We start from the raw sequence: 13,676 nt of genomic DNA, 5'->3' as shown, positions 1-13,676 counted from the left end.
TAACATGATAGTCTCCAGTTCCATCCATTTACCTGCAAATGCCATAATTGCATTCTTCTTTATTGGCTGAGTAATATTCCATTGTGTATATGTACTACTAGAGTTTTTTCACTGTTCATATAAATATTAAAGTATTTTATTATCTATTATTTCCCTTCTTTTCTTCTGTTAATGTGGTAAATTACCTTGATTTTTGAATGTTATTAGAATAACTGACTTGTTCAAAATACATCATATATATATATATATATATTACTGAATTCTGTTTGTTAATATTTTAACATTTTTCTCATTATATTCATTAATACCTATGGTCTGTAACTTTAATTTTGTTTTAATTTCCTTGTTGGGGTTTGTTATCAATTTAGGTAGGCTTTATAAATGAGTTTGTTTAAGGTTGGGTTATTTTTTTCTTACATGTTTGGCAGAATTAATTGGTGAAACCACCTGTGCCTGCAGTTTTCTTTCTAAAAATGTATTTTATAGATTCTATTTAAATAATTGATATCAGATCATTCAGATTTTATATTGCTTTCCTAGGTTGATCTTGCCCTTGTGATCCTCCTTCCTCCATTTCCTAAGTCTCTGGAATTAGATGTGTGATGATAGCTTTTTTGTTGTTGTTGTTGTTTAAGAAAAGTCGTATCACTTATGTTATGGGCCAGGCTATATGGGCAATGACCAAACAGACTCCATTTTACCCTGAGACTCCATATCATGTAAGAAATGCTTCTCCCGTGGGAGAGCCCCACCTCTGTACCCATTAATAGTTACCTGCATAACATACTTGGCAACACAAAATAGTAATTCTTATACAATGTAAAATTATTCTCTTTGCTTTCCACTTTTCTTGGGCAATGTACCTTGTCAGAGATTAATTGTCTAGATGTTGGTAACCATTCACTAACTTGTACTCAACTAGGGTCATTTTGACCCACTTCCCTTCTGCTTGCTTGCTGCTATGCCAATCTGGAAAGTCTTGTGGATGTAATGCCAGATTCGTGGGACTCCAATAGACTTCCAGGAGCTGAATCTGATGCAATCACCCAAGAGTCTTTATTGCAAGCTCGAGCCTGGACTCACAACCATTCCCGATGCAGTGGTCCCAGGGAGTGAGTCCCGGTCCTTTGTTCAGTGAGATTTTTTAGGTTTTGGGGGGATACTCCATGTGTCACAATATCACACAGCAAATCATTCCCTACCGCGGGAAAATCAAGTAACAACTCTTAACATTGATTAGCACATTCACTGGCCGGAACAAGTTGGGTAGGGGTGATTGGTTAGTACAAGAGGAGGATTCCTTTCAACTGATTGGTTTAAGTCATGAGGGGTGTAGTGCTAAACTACATGGTTTCCCAACATGTTATCAACCATCATAAACTACTGAGGGGTCATCTGGCATCCCAGATATTTTCCCTGTCTCATGCTGATTGGTGGTTGCTAGGGGGTTGCTATGGGTCCTCATCAGCCTAACTGAGTCAGGGACACCTGGTGCCACAGATCTTTCCTGTTATTTGTAGACAAACAACTCAGCAGGGTGGGTATGTGCTTAGGAGTGCTCTGTGGGTTTTTCCCAGGACAAGGGTCACGCCCCCTTCCTTAGCACAGGCTTTAAGGTAGAAGCTGGTTTCTCAAAAATGGAGTCACATCAGTTTCTCATGGGAAATACCAATGTACCCATTGCATTGTTGTACTAACTGCCCAATCCAGCTGTATCTGTATCCAGCTGTATCTGTATCCAATCCAATCTGTATCTGCTTGCTTATAGCTACATCAATCCAGATGTAGTTTTTGTCTTTAAGTATCCTAAAATGCTCAGGCTTGGGGCTGTTCCTTGCAGAGACAACCAGCTGGCCAGCTGAATAAAGACTCTTCAATTTGGACAAAACTGGGACTTGTGTTTTCTGAGTGACCTGGCCCATGATATTTGGAGGCCCCCAGCGGGATCTACTTTTCTCTCATCTCAGAGATTGCTCAGGACCACCAAGGGAGGTGCAGTGGTGGAGAGATCGCCTTGGAGAAGGTCTCTGAGAGACATTCCTCAGTCCTGGGCCACCCTCTATCAATCCCCATCCACCTAAAACTACCAAGAGTCATCTGTGTTTCCCCAGTCTGATCTGTGCGGATCTGCATTTGAAGAGGCTCTAGGGAAACCTGGACACAGCATTATTTCCCCGATCCATGTCTAGCAAGACATTGCTTAGTCCTCTGATCTGGTTTTTACTCAGTCCTCTGATCTGATTCTTGTTTTTACTCAGGCCTCTGGTCTGAGACTGGTTTTATGTCAGTTGAATTTGTCTTTGGTGCCTTACCTGTTGTGTGTTTTATTGTCTGTCTTGTGTTTTTGTCTTGTCTTGATTGTTGTTTGTTATTGTTGTTTGTCCTCTTTGTGTTTTGTGTTAATTTCTATGTCAGTTTGTTTCTAATATTAAAAAATGGTTAAAAAGGTTTTAACTGTGCTCACTAAAGCTTGTATTAAAATGTAAATGGCTCCAACAGGACTAAAAAAAAAAAAATGTCAAAAGTAAAAGCTAAGGTAAAAGAAGCATTCTAGAGATTGCCTTCATTTAGGAACTGGGCCAGATGGCCAAGAGGGTAGACCATGTCAGTTCCTATAGAAGGCAGATTAGGACTAAAGTATTTTATAAATTTATTATTTCTAAATTGTATAACAAAAAGCACAATTTTGTCTAGGAAATTTGGCTTTAATCTCTCAGTATTTGCAAGCATGAATAACTCCTAACGATTAACATTGGTCCAAAGATTTTTCAATGTCAGGCTAAAATTTAGTGGACACTATCCAAAAAACCAGAAAAACCAGTTTAGAGTCCTGGGGGGACTCTCCCAAGGAGACCAACGGAGCTGCCTCTTTGGAAAGTTCCTTCAGGGCGGAATAAGGTCCAGTCATTTATCTATGTTTCCTTAACTCTTTTTAGCTTTGATGAACAGGACCACCTCAGGAAGAAGGCCAGGAAGGCTTTTAAAATTCTATATTTGTTAAATTCACAATTTTGATATGACATGAGTAGGTTAATATGTTTTTCTGATTATATTCTGCTTTGTTCTAAGGCCAATTTACAAGGGTTAACTCTCAATCTAATAGGTTTTTAAAAAATAACCTACAAGGCTTTTGTTTGTCTGTTTGTTTTGTGTAGGTGCACTGGTGTACTATCCTTCTACATGTATTGCTATGTCTACATATATTTGGTACCAAAAATTGACATATGAGGTCATCAATGAAAATTTAAAAACATGGATTCAAATACTTTTGGCTCATTTGATTTAAAAAGTTCAATTTAAAAATTGGATAAATAAATAAAAGTAAAAATGCCTTTAAAGTTACTAATGTACAGTTTTGTTTCTAGGAGGTCAAGCAGTTATTAATAAAATGTTAATGTCTACAAAATGTCTAATATCCATTGTCTCTAGGATTTTTCTTCAATAGAAAAAAATGACTAATGCACTTGTCTGATATTTTGTTATTATTATTTTTTTAAATAAGTAAATTAGATCTGACATGTATGAAATTAATCATGGATGTGTTCATTAGAGACATCTGATTGGTTTACAAAGTTTAAATGTAACCTGTTCAATATAATATCAAGTACTCTTAACTCCTTAAACTCCATAAGGTAAAATACTTAAACACTATTTGTATGTTCATAAATTGGTAAATTAAAAAGGAGTTTAAAATTACTTTGTGTTATCACAAAAACAAGGTTACTAAAAGTCCCAACAAGTATAATTCTATATACAAGAGATCAAGAGGTTTCAACTGCATTTCAATTAGAGTACTATAAATAACAAATTATTTCATCTTATTAAAATGGATTAATTTATCTAAATTCAGAAATTTATAAGGGTTATTTCAAGGTATAAACAGAAAGAGGGATCAACAGATTAAAAATTATTAAAAGGTTCTAAATATAAAAGTACATTTAGTAAAAGGCAACAACATTGAAGTAAAAGGCAACAATTTCACTGATCAGAGGGCAAAGGAAGCTGCCTTAATACCTGTGGGGCCACTCACCCTTTTTCTGGTCAAACCTGATAGAAAGTTACCACACAAGCCTTGTTACTCTGATTCAGATGTGGAACAATTTAGCCTATTAAAGGTCACCCAAAATCCACAAGGGTGGTCCATCCTGCTGGATGGAAAAACCTTTTTGCCTGAAATTCTGGGACATATTCTCATCCAGCAGCTTCACTGAGGTTCCTACCTGGGGGAAACGAAACTTCTTCTTCTTCTTTTTTTTTTTTAAAGGAAACTTCATTTTTGTTTTTTTTTTTAAATAGGAGTCACATTCTTTTTTTTTTTTTTTCAAAGCGGAGAGAGAGAGAGAGAGAGAGAGAGAGAGAGAGAGAGAGAGAGAGAGAGAGAATTTTAATATTTATTTTTTAGTTCTTGGCGGACACAACATCTTTGTTTGTATGTGGTGCTGAGGATCGAACCCAGGCCTCTCGCATGCCAGGCGAGCATGCTACCGCTTGAGCCACATCCCCAGCCCACTTATGGAAGTTTTAAAAGAAAGATATTATTTCCCAAAGATGTCCCACTGGGTCCATCAGGTGATCTCCCGATGCACCACCTGTCTCCAAGTAAATTCCAAAAGAACCTCACGTAACCAGAATGGTACCCGCTTCCGAGGATCTTTTCCAGGAGAACATTGGAAAGTGGACTTTACTGAGGTCCTGGACCATATGGATACAGGTACCTGCTTGTTTTCATAAACACTTATTCAGGATGGATGGAGGCTTTCCCAACCAGGTCAGAGACAGTCCAACTTACCATTAAAAAGTTAATTTATGACATCACTCCCAGATTTGGAGTACCTTTATCTATAGAATTGGATAATGGTCTCGCCTTCACTGCTAAAGTCACCAAATTGGTTACAAAGGCACTAGAAATAAATTGGAAACTTCTCTGTGCTTATAGACCCAAAGTTCAGGACAGGTAGAAAGAATGAATAGGACCTTAAACGAAACTTTAACAAAACCAATCATAGAGACTGGCGAAAACTGGGTAGATCTCCTTCCCTTTAAGCTTTTACATGTGCGCTGCACCCCTTATAAAGAGGGAATCACCCCCTTTGAAGTGATGTTTGGCCAACCACCCCCTTGGTTCCAATGTTAAGTGATGACATTGCTCAGAAACTTGCTAATGAACGAACATCTTCTCAGTTTTTTACAGGCCCTGTACCCCATCCAAGATCACATAAAACAAGTCTTTGGATAGGGCATATCTCCTGTGGCTCAATCCCATGATCAAAAATCTCAACATACTCTACAGCCAGGGGACTTGGTCTACATCAAAAGACACTCGCATGCTTTGCTAGAACCTTGCTGAACAGGCCGGTGGACAGTGCTCTTCACCACCCCGACCGCCATCAAAATAGCGGGAAAATCTGCCTGGATTCATTGGACTCACATCAAACCGGCTCCCCTACAGGACCAGAGTGATCAACCGGAAAGACAGACCGTTCACAAAACCTTAGATCTGCTAAAGATAAGATTACAAAAATTTGATCTTCTCTTTGCAAATTCTCTATTTCAGTTGATAAAAGCCAACCCTAACCCTCATGCCCCGCAACAGTTCAGATGGGAATTATGGGATATTCAGAGCGGTTCTCTTATTAAGTCTGTGACCATAGTTAACCAACAATTACCCACTTTTAAACTGGATATATGTGATTTTACTAAGTATATGGTCCAAAACATTTGTTTGCGCTGGTTCCGTAGAGACCTAAGGGGAGTCCAATTCTATATATGTCCAGATGAACAAAATGCCAATTGTGAAGGACCTAACAGCTACCATTGTAGAAACTGGGGATGTGAGACTATAGCCCCCTGGAAAACAGAGGTAGACTCAGATCTTCACATTATTTGTGAAAATTTTCCCCCAAATTGTGATACACATTTTATTAAATGTCCTCCCTTTTACCTTCAAATAAAATCCCACTCCACTTCCTGGCCTGAAGGTAAGACATGGGGGCTCAGAATACACAAATCAGGACCTGACCACGGGATAGAGTTTACCATACAACAGTACACTGAAAGGTCTCTTAAGCTAAAACCATTAAGCCCAAGTGCTCCTCTATATCCAACCTCAAAACTCCCAATTTTAAAGCTACCCAAATCCATGCATGCTGTACCTCCAAAGAGTCCCCAAAGTCTTAAACCTACTCCCTTTACCCCTTTACCCTACACCCATAAAATAATAGCAGACAGTTCCAATCCGGTCTCTCAGAACCCCTTACTTAATACCTTAGACACAGTGTTCTTATTCCTGAACTCTACTTCTCCCAATTTGACTTCTGAATGCTGGCTCTGCCTAAACCCAGAACCACCTTATTATGTAGAAATAGGAGCCAAAGTTTTCATTCAGGATTTACAAAATCTCACTACTCTAGATGATACCATCTGTCCTTGGGGTCACTCCCCCAAACTCACCCTAGGGGACTTACAAGATAAGGGTTCATGTTTAAAAACCCCATCATATGACTTATACACTTCACCCTATCAGGACACCTGTTCTGAAGTATACAATCTGACAGGGGTATCCTCGAACTACCTTAAAGCGCCCCCAGGAATTTGGTTTGCATGTCTGACAGGATTGACACCTTGCTTACCACAAAGCTTGTTTGATGCTAGAACAGAGTTTTGTGTAGCTGTTCATATTATGCCCCAAGTTTATTACTATAGCAGAACTGCAGGTTTTGAACATTTTGAAGCACTAATGTCAAATAGATACAAGAGAGCAGCCCCCATGCTTGTCCCTTTCCTAGTAGCTACTGGATTTGCTGGGTCTACCACTATTGGAGCCACTGCCCTAATTTTACAGGATCAGAACTTCAAGCTTCTTAGTTCTCAGATAAACTGAGACTTAGCATAGTTAGAAAAATCAGTGTCTTGGTTAGAAGAATCCCTTAACTCATTGGCTGAAGTAGCCTTACAAAACAGATGTTGTTTAGATCTCCTATTTCTGAAACAAGGAGGACTCTACATGGCCCTTGGAGAAAACTGCTGTTTCTATACAAATCATTCAGGGGTCATTAAAGACAGTCTTGCCCAGGTGAGAAAAGGATTACAGGAAAGAGAAGAATTAGGTACTAAACAGGAAAGTTGGTATAAAAGTTGGTTTCCTTGGTTGCCATGGCTAACCCCTCTTATTAGCACCATAGCTGGCCTCCTCCTCATCTTATTGCTGATTCTCCTGGTTGGGCCCTGAATATTAAATTTCATTAGCAGATATGTCCAAGACAGAGTTCAGGCTGTTTGCCTTATGCTTTTGCACAGCCAATATGAACAGATAATGGATACAGAAGACAACCAAGAATCTAACAATTGACAATAAGTTTTTATTGTTTTACATAAAATCAGTGGGGAATGTGATGAGACAGAAGTCTTGGCTATAGTGACTCCATTTTGTGAAACAGCCACACAAAATAGAAAGGCCATGACTGGGGCAAGTTGTTTTCCCTTTTGTTGTGGAAACCCTCAAGAACATAGAACTATCTAAGCACAATCTCCTGTTTCTGTAACTGGGGTAACTGGGCTTATTTTGATTGGCTAAGCTTCACGCCACCTGACTGTAATCTCCCACTTCTGTAATTTGACTTGCTTGCATTGGCTAAACCCCCAAATGTCCCTTTTATGGTTTTTTGGCTTAAATATGAGGCCAGACTGAAGGGATGTGTGTCACTCTGACCATTTTGCTTTTAGAGAGTACAGTGTCCACCGCTGGCCAGCAATAAAAGCTTTATTGGCATAAAACTATGTGGTCTGAGAGTTATTTGAGGGTCTTGGTGTAACATTCATCTCAGTATAACATTTATAATTAGAAAAAAGGGGGGGGGTTTGCTAGAAAATATACTTGAAAAATCTTTTCATCAGAAAGTGAGAAAGCAAGAAAGCTTGGAAGACTGCTATAGCCATGTAATAAGAGCTCAGAAGATAAACTCTACAGACTTATACTGATGGGTATGAAGTAGTCTTACTTCATATGAACATGTGCACATGGAATGCCAGTACCTATTACCCCCTCTGTGAAGGCAATGGAGTCAGGGTTACTCTGTGTGAATTGGGCTTACAACTAAAAGACTACCCAAACATAGAAATACCTTTTTTGGGATCCAGAACACTGGAGGGAAAGGTGAACATGGGAGGCAAGAGAATGAGTGCACCCCAACCCCTGCTTTTATTTAGGGGAAAGATATTCAATAGAAAATTCCACCCAAACAAGGCAAGGAATTGTGTTACAGCAAACATGGGGGCATTAGCCCAGTTTTATTGGGTGAAGTCCACTCCCAGAGCTGCACTTCCTTGTGGCGCGAAGGTGAGGCCCACCTGCCTTGCACTGCTTTGGATGCCAGTTTCACACCCCCATTACTCAAGGCTAAGGGGGCTGCTCAGCTCCTGTTCAGAGCACCCCCTACAAGTACTATCAGCCTGCTTTCTTCACTTGTCTCCCAGAAAGTTGAGCATCAGGACTTTAGGCAAGACTAGAATAAATTTTCTGTGAGAAATCTAACCAGGGGAATGTAAAGATACATAAGGAGTTTCTCAGCAGGTGACCCACCCACATAACCTACAGTGAAGATCAACAAGTCCAAGTCATGCCATATGAGCTTCCCATCAAATCTAACTGGAATTTGACAAAATCCCCTAGATATAGCTACTAATTTATAGGACATATAGCGGTATAAGAACATGTTAAATGCCACCAAAGGAGTATAATAATTAAACTCCAAACTGTAGGAAATGCTTTAGCACAAACAATTTAAGTCATTACATAAACTGCAAGGGAAAAAAGGAAGAGTTTGTGGGAAAATTTATGTATTAAAAGACTCAAGACACACACTGACTAAATACATGTATAGACCTTACTTGAATATTGATTTTCAAAAAAGTAAAAAAAAAATGGAGACATTAGAGAATATTTGAACACTGAATGATGATACTGACAAAATAGGTTATTTTAAGTATGATAACAACTATATCATTTTTTTTGTGTGTGTGCTGGGAATTGAACCCAGGGCCTTGAACATGCTACACAAGCATTCTACCATCAAACTACACACTCTGCATTTTTAATTTTAATTTTAATTTTTGCAGAATTGGATTGAACCCAATGATTATCTGCCAGAGATACATCCCCAGCCTCCACTTTAAACTTTTTTTTTTTTTTTTTTTTTTTTTTTTTGGCGATGAAAGTTCTCACTAAATTGCCCAGATTAGCCTCAAACTTGTGGTCTTCCTGTCTCAGTCTTCCTGGTTGTTGGAATTAGAGGTGTGATTTTTTTTTTTAAGAAAACTCCTTATAACTCATAAATATTTTGATAAAATGCAATTTATGGTATCTGTTTCACAATAATCTTGAACAGGGATCAGGGGAAGAGATATAAACAAAGATTAATCCTGAGTTAATAAATATTAAAGCTGTGTACATGGAGTTAATTTTTCTATTTTCTCTATTTTTGCATGGGTTGGACATTTTGTAAAATAAACTTATTCCTTAAATAAGGGAGACTATAAAACTGATGGGAAGCTCTGATGACATGATTTGGACTTGGTGATCTTCACTGTAGGTTATGTGGCTGGGTCACCTGCTGAGAAACTCCTTATGTATTTTTAGGAGATACATTCCCTTGGTTAGATTTCTCACAGAAAATTTATTCTAATCTTGCCCAAAGGCCTGACCCTCAACTTTCTGGGGGACAAGGAGTGGAAAGCTGGCTGGTGATGTGGGCATTTATTGAATGCACATGTTCATTCAATGCTCCTTTTTCAAAACTTAATTCCTGCCCTCAGTTGCATCTGGAGAACCACAGCCCACATCTTTTGTTTTGCCTTTTTCAGAAAATAAGGTTCCAGTCGTCTGTGTATAACACTTATAATTAGAAAAAAAAAAGGGGGGGGTTTCCTAGAAAAAATACACTTGAAAAAAAAAAAAAAAAGGGGGTGAGGACCTAGGACTCAGCTTGCTTCCTAAATAGTTCAGAATTAATTCTCATTTTAGTCCCTTCATTCTTACTTTCAGGGTTACCTGGTGTCACCCATTCTTGAACCTTTTAAGGATTTAAAAAAAAATTAACCTTTAATTAATTAATATGTGGTGCTGAGGATCGAACCTAGGGCCTTATCCGTGCTAGGAAAGTGCTATATCACTGAGCCACAACCCTAGCCCCAATATTTTAAGGATTCTATGATGCAAAATAGACTTGTTCTTATCTCTTGCAATAAAATTTGGCTTTGTGGATTTGATTAACATTACTACTTATCCACTTTTCAGTTTCCCCAATTTTGTACTTACCTCTTCCATCATTATTTCTGTGCATAAAAGTGTTTTTATTTTTTAAAAGAAATTCTTATTTTAAAGTATTTTTAGTTGTAGAGGGACACAATGCCTTTATTTATTTTTTTATGTGGTACAGAGGATTGAACCCACTGCCTTACACTTGCTAGGTAAGTGTTCACTGAGCTACAACCCAAGACCCTAGAAGAAATCCTTTACGTAGCATCAGTGCAGTTTTTAGAGGGAGCAAAAGCAGAAATATATATTCAAGTTACAATTGTTACCAAGCTTATCACCCTTTTAAAATTAAGTGTTTATTCTCCACTTCTGTGAAGGTAAAGATCTCATACATTCAATGTTTTTAGTGAAAATTTTCTTTATATTTAGAATGTGATTAGGTTAAAAAATGGAGTTTTACTTGGTGATTTTTGTTTTGGTAACTCTTCAGTATTAGAACTATGGATACATTAGGGTTTTAAGCAACAGGATTTATTTTTTTTGTGTGTGTGGTACTAGGGATTGAACCCATGGACACTCAACCATTGGGCCACATCCCCAGCACTTTTAAATTATCATTATTTTTTAAAAATTTTGAGACAGGGTTTTGCTAAGTTGTTGCTTAGGGCCTTGCTAAGTTGCTGAGGCTGGGCTTGAACATGTAATCCTCCTACTTCAGCCTCCCAAGCCGCTGGGATTACAGGCATATGCTGCTCCCAGCTAACACAAATGGGTTTTATTATCTATTATTTATTATCTGACTCATAAATTCCTTAAAAAGTATGCCTACCAAACTTAATACTTTATGGCAATCTATTCCAGTTCTCTTTTAAATGTACAGAAATGTCTTTTTGTAGTTTCTACCCATGAATTGTAGTTCTATGTCCTTGGATAATTGCAGAACACAATTAACCCATTGCTTACAAAGTAGTCCTTCAAAAACCGCAAAACAAATCAAAAACTTCTTTTTCCACCCAGTAAAATACCTGAAATTTTCCCAAATGCTTTCTCACTAGATTCATTTTAAATGTTCTAGAAACATCAAAATATTCCTGGATGTCAAATTAGTAATTTGAAGTTTCTTACACTAAGACTGAGATTTAATCAGGGGTTTTTAAAGTTAGTATCAGGATCATAGTAATATTTTGGGGTGACAATGGTCATGTTGAAAATGGATTGAAGAAGGTAGAGTTTAGAAGCAATCTGTTTTGGGTTCCATATAGAGGTTTCTTAACTTTCATAACAGAATGTTAATTTGTCACCTCCTCCAGCAAGCTGTGTCTGAAGGTTTTGACTCTCCAACTAGCTAAGCTATCTAAACAAAACATCAACATTTCATGATGGTCCAGAACTTAAACTGGAATTTCTAGCTTGATAGATTCTGATAAAACACTAACTAAAGAAGTGATATTAAAGGATATACTATATGGTTCTCAAGCAGGGCTGAGGATTCTGATTTCAAAGTCCAAACGCACAAGAAATGAATATTTTCCAAAAGCATATATATGCATCATAAATGATCAAAACTTTACACTCTAGAAGAGAACATTTCATCATTAAGCATCAAAGCACAACTACTTCCATATGTGCACACATGGGGGAAGAGTGTGGTCTATGAAATTTGTTGTTCATCAAATAAAAGGTTCTCTTATCAAAAATTATGGAAAACCACTGCCAATTTCCAGACACATTACATTAAGTTCTGTTCTTAAATCATGTTTTATCATCTGAAAGCCAGATATACAGTTTTATGCTTTATAGAAACAATTTTAACTGAATACATCCTAAATGTTTTCATCAACAAACAATATGAGAAGTGGCCATATAAAACTATTGCTAATTTTCTGTAGATAGTGAATCTGAGAAATAATGCTTTCATTTATAACTTTTGTATAATAAACCATAGTTCACATTGGAATTTGTTACTAGAAAATTTTATCTCTTGAATTCCTTGTCTATTTTACTAGATATGTAACCATTTTCCAAAACATTCTCTGTGAAACAAAATAATCCATGAAGATGCTCCCCTAAACAAAGATTCTATGGTTAATTATTTTTTGGAAAGCAATGTTTTTATAGGTTCCTAGTGGACAATGTTTTTATAGATTCAGAATGGACATCAACATATTATAGGCCTTCATAAAAAATTTTTTTTAATTAGTGTGTTTTAATTATACAGAAAAATGGGTTAGGCCCTGAAAAATCTTTAAGGGAACAACAACAAAATGACAAAACACAACCTTACCTAATCAGAATTTCCGAAATTTATTATTTTTAAGAACACTAACTTATAAAACACTTTCAAGAAATTCTGAGAAATGCTGGGTAACCCATTGTTCATCTCTTTCTTTTAAACTACTGTGCGGAGGATGAAACCCAGGCCTGGAACACACTAACTAAGCACCCTGCCGCTGACAGTGTTCATCTCTTTACCAGTGAGAGAACTTAGGCTAAGTTCTCAATGATGTTAATAAAAACAAACAATTAATTTTTAACTTCTATTTTAATAGCCTTATTATGTCTTGGTATTTCATTCTGTATGCAACAAAGAACACATAAAGTGATAATATTTAGAAGAGAAAGGGAAGGATATGAACACAGAGAATCTTGAAATATATATAAAAATATATTTGTAAGAGTATTTCATATGCTATGCAAATGAACATAGTAATATTTAAGAAATAAAGTTAGAAAAACTTTGTTGTATTTATAAGACTTCACACTCTTTCCTAAGTAAATTGCTACTTAACACTGTATTGCTGACTTATCTGTAATTCCTAAATCTACCCATTCTCTCACTTCCAATTTCACTCTGAAGCTTAGGAATCCTGATATACAATACAGAGAAGTACCAGTTTTAAGTTTAATACCTTGGCAAAAAATAATCAATGCTTATCAATTAAAAATGTTTTGTGTTGAACTGAGGTACAACTTCATGCCAAAAGATTTGGTGTATGCATATGGGAATTGCCTAGGTAAGTCTAAACACTTGGGAGGATAATTTGTGCAGAATTTATTAGTCATATGATCCCGGACAAGTTCATTTCTTTTGATACTGGGGTTGAACCTAGGACCTTGCACATGCCAATCAAGTGCCCTACCCCTGAGCTATATCTCAGGCTTTTTTTTTAACTTTTAGATGAGTCTCACTTAATTGCCCAGACTGTCCTTGAATTTGGGATCCTCCTGCTTCAGCCTCTCAAGTAGCTGGGATTACAGGCGTTGTGCGACCTTGACTGGCTTTAGGCAAGTTTCTTAATCTTTCTATACCTCAAAATTCTTCTTTTTATAGGAACATTGAATGGATTAAACAAATTATTTATTGTTATCTAGAAGTGTTTGACAGTGAGAGCCAGGCATGGTGGTGTATGGCTGTAATTGAAGT

Source organism: Callospermophilus lateralis, chromosome 6 (genome assembly GCF_048772815.1).
Source record: "Callospermophilus lateralis isolate mCalLat2 chromosome 6, mCalLat2.hap1, whole genome shotgun sequence".
NCBI lineage: Eukaryota > Metazoa > Chordata > Mammalia > Rodentia > Sciuridae > Callospermophilus > Callospermophilus lateralis.
Note: the sequence above shows the minus strand (reverse complement) of the source record.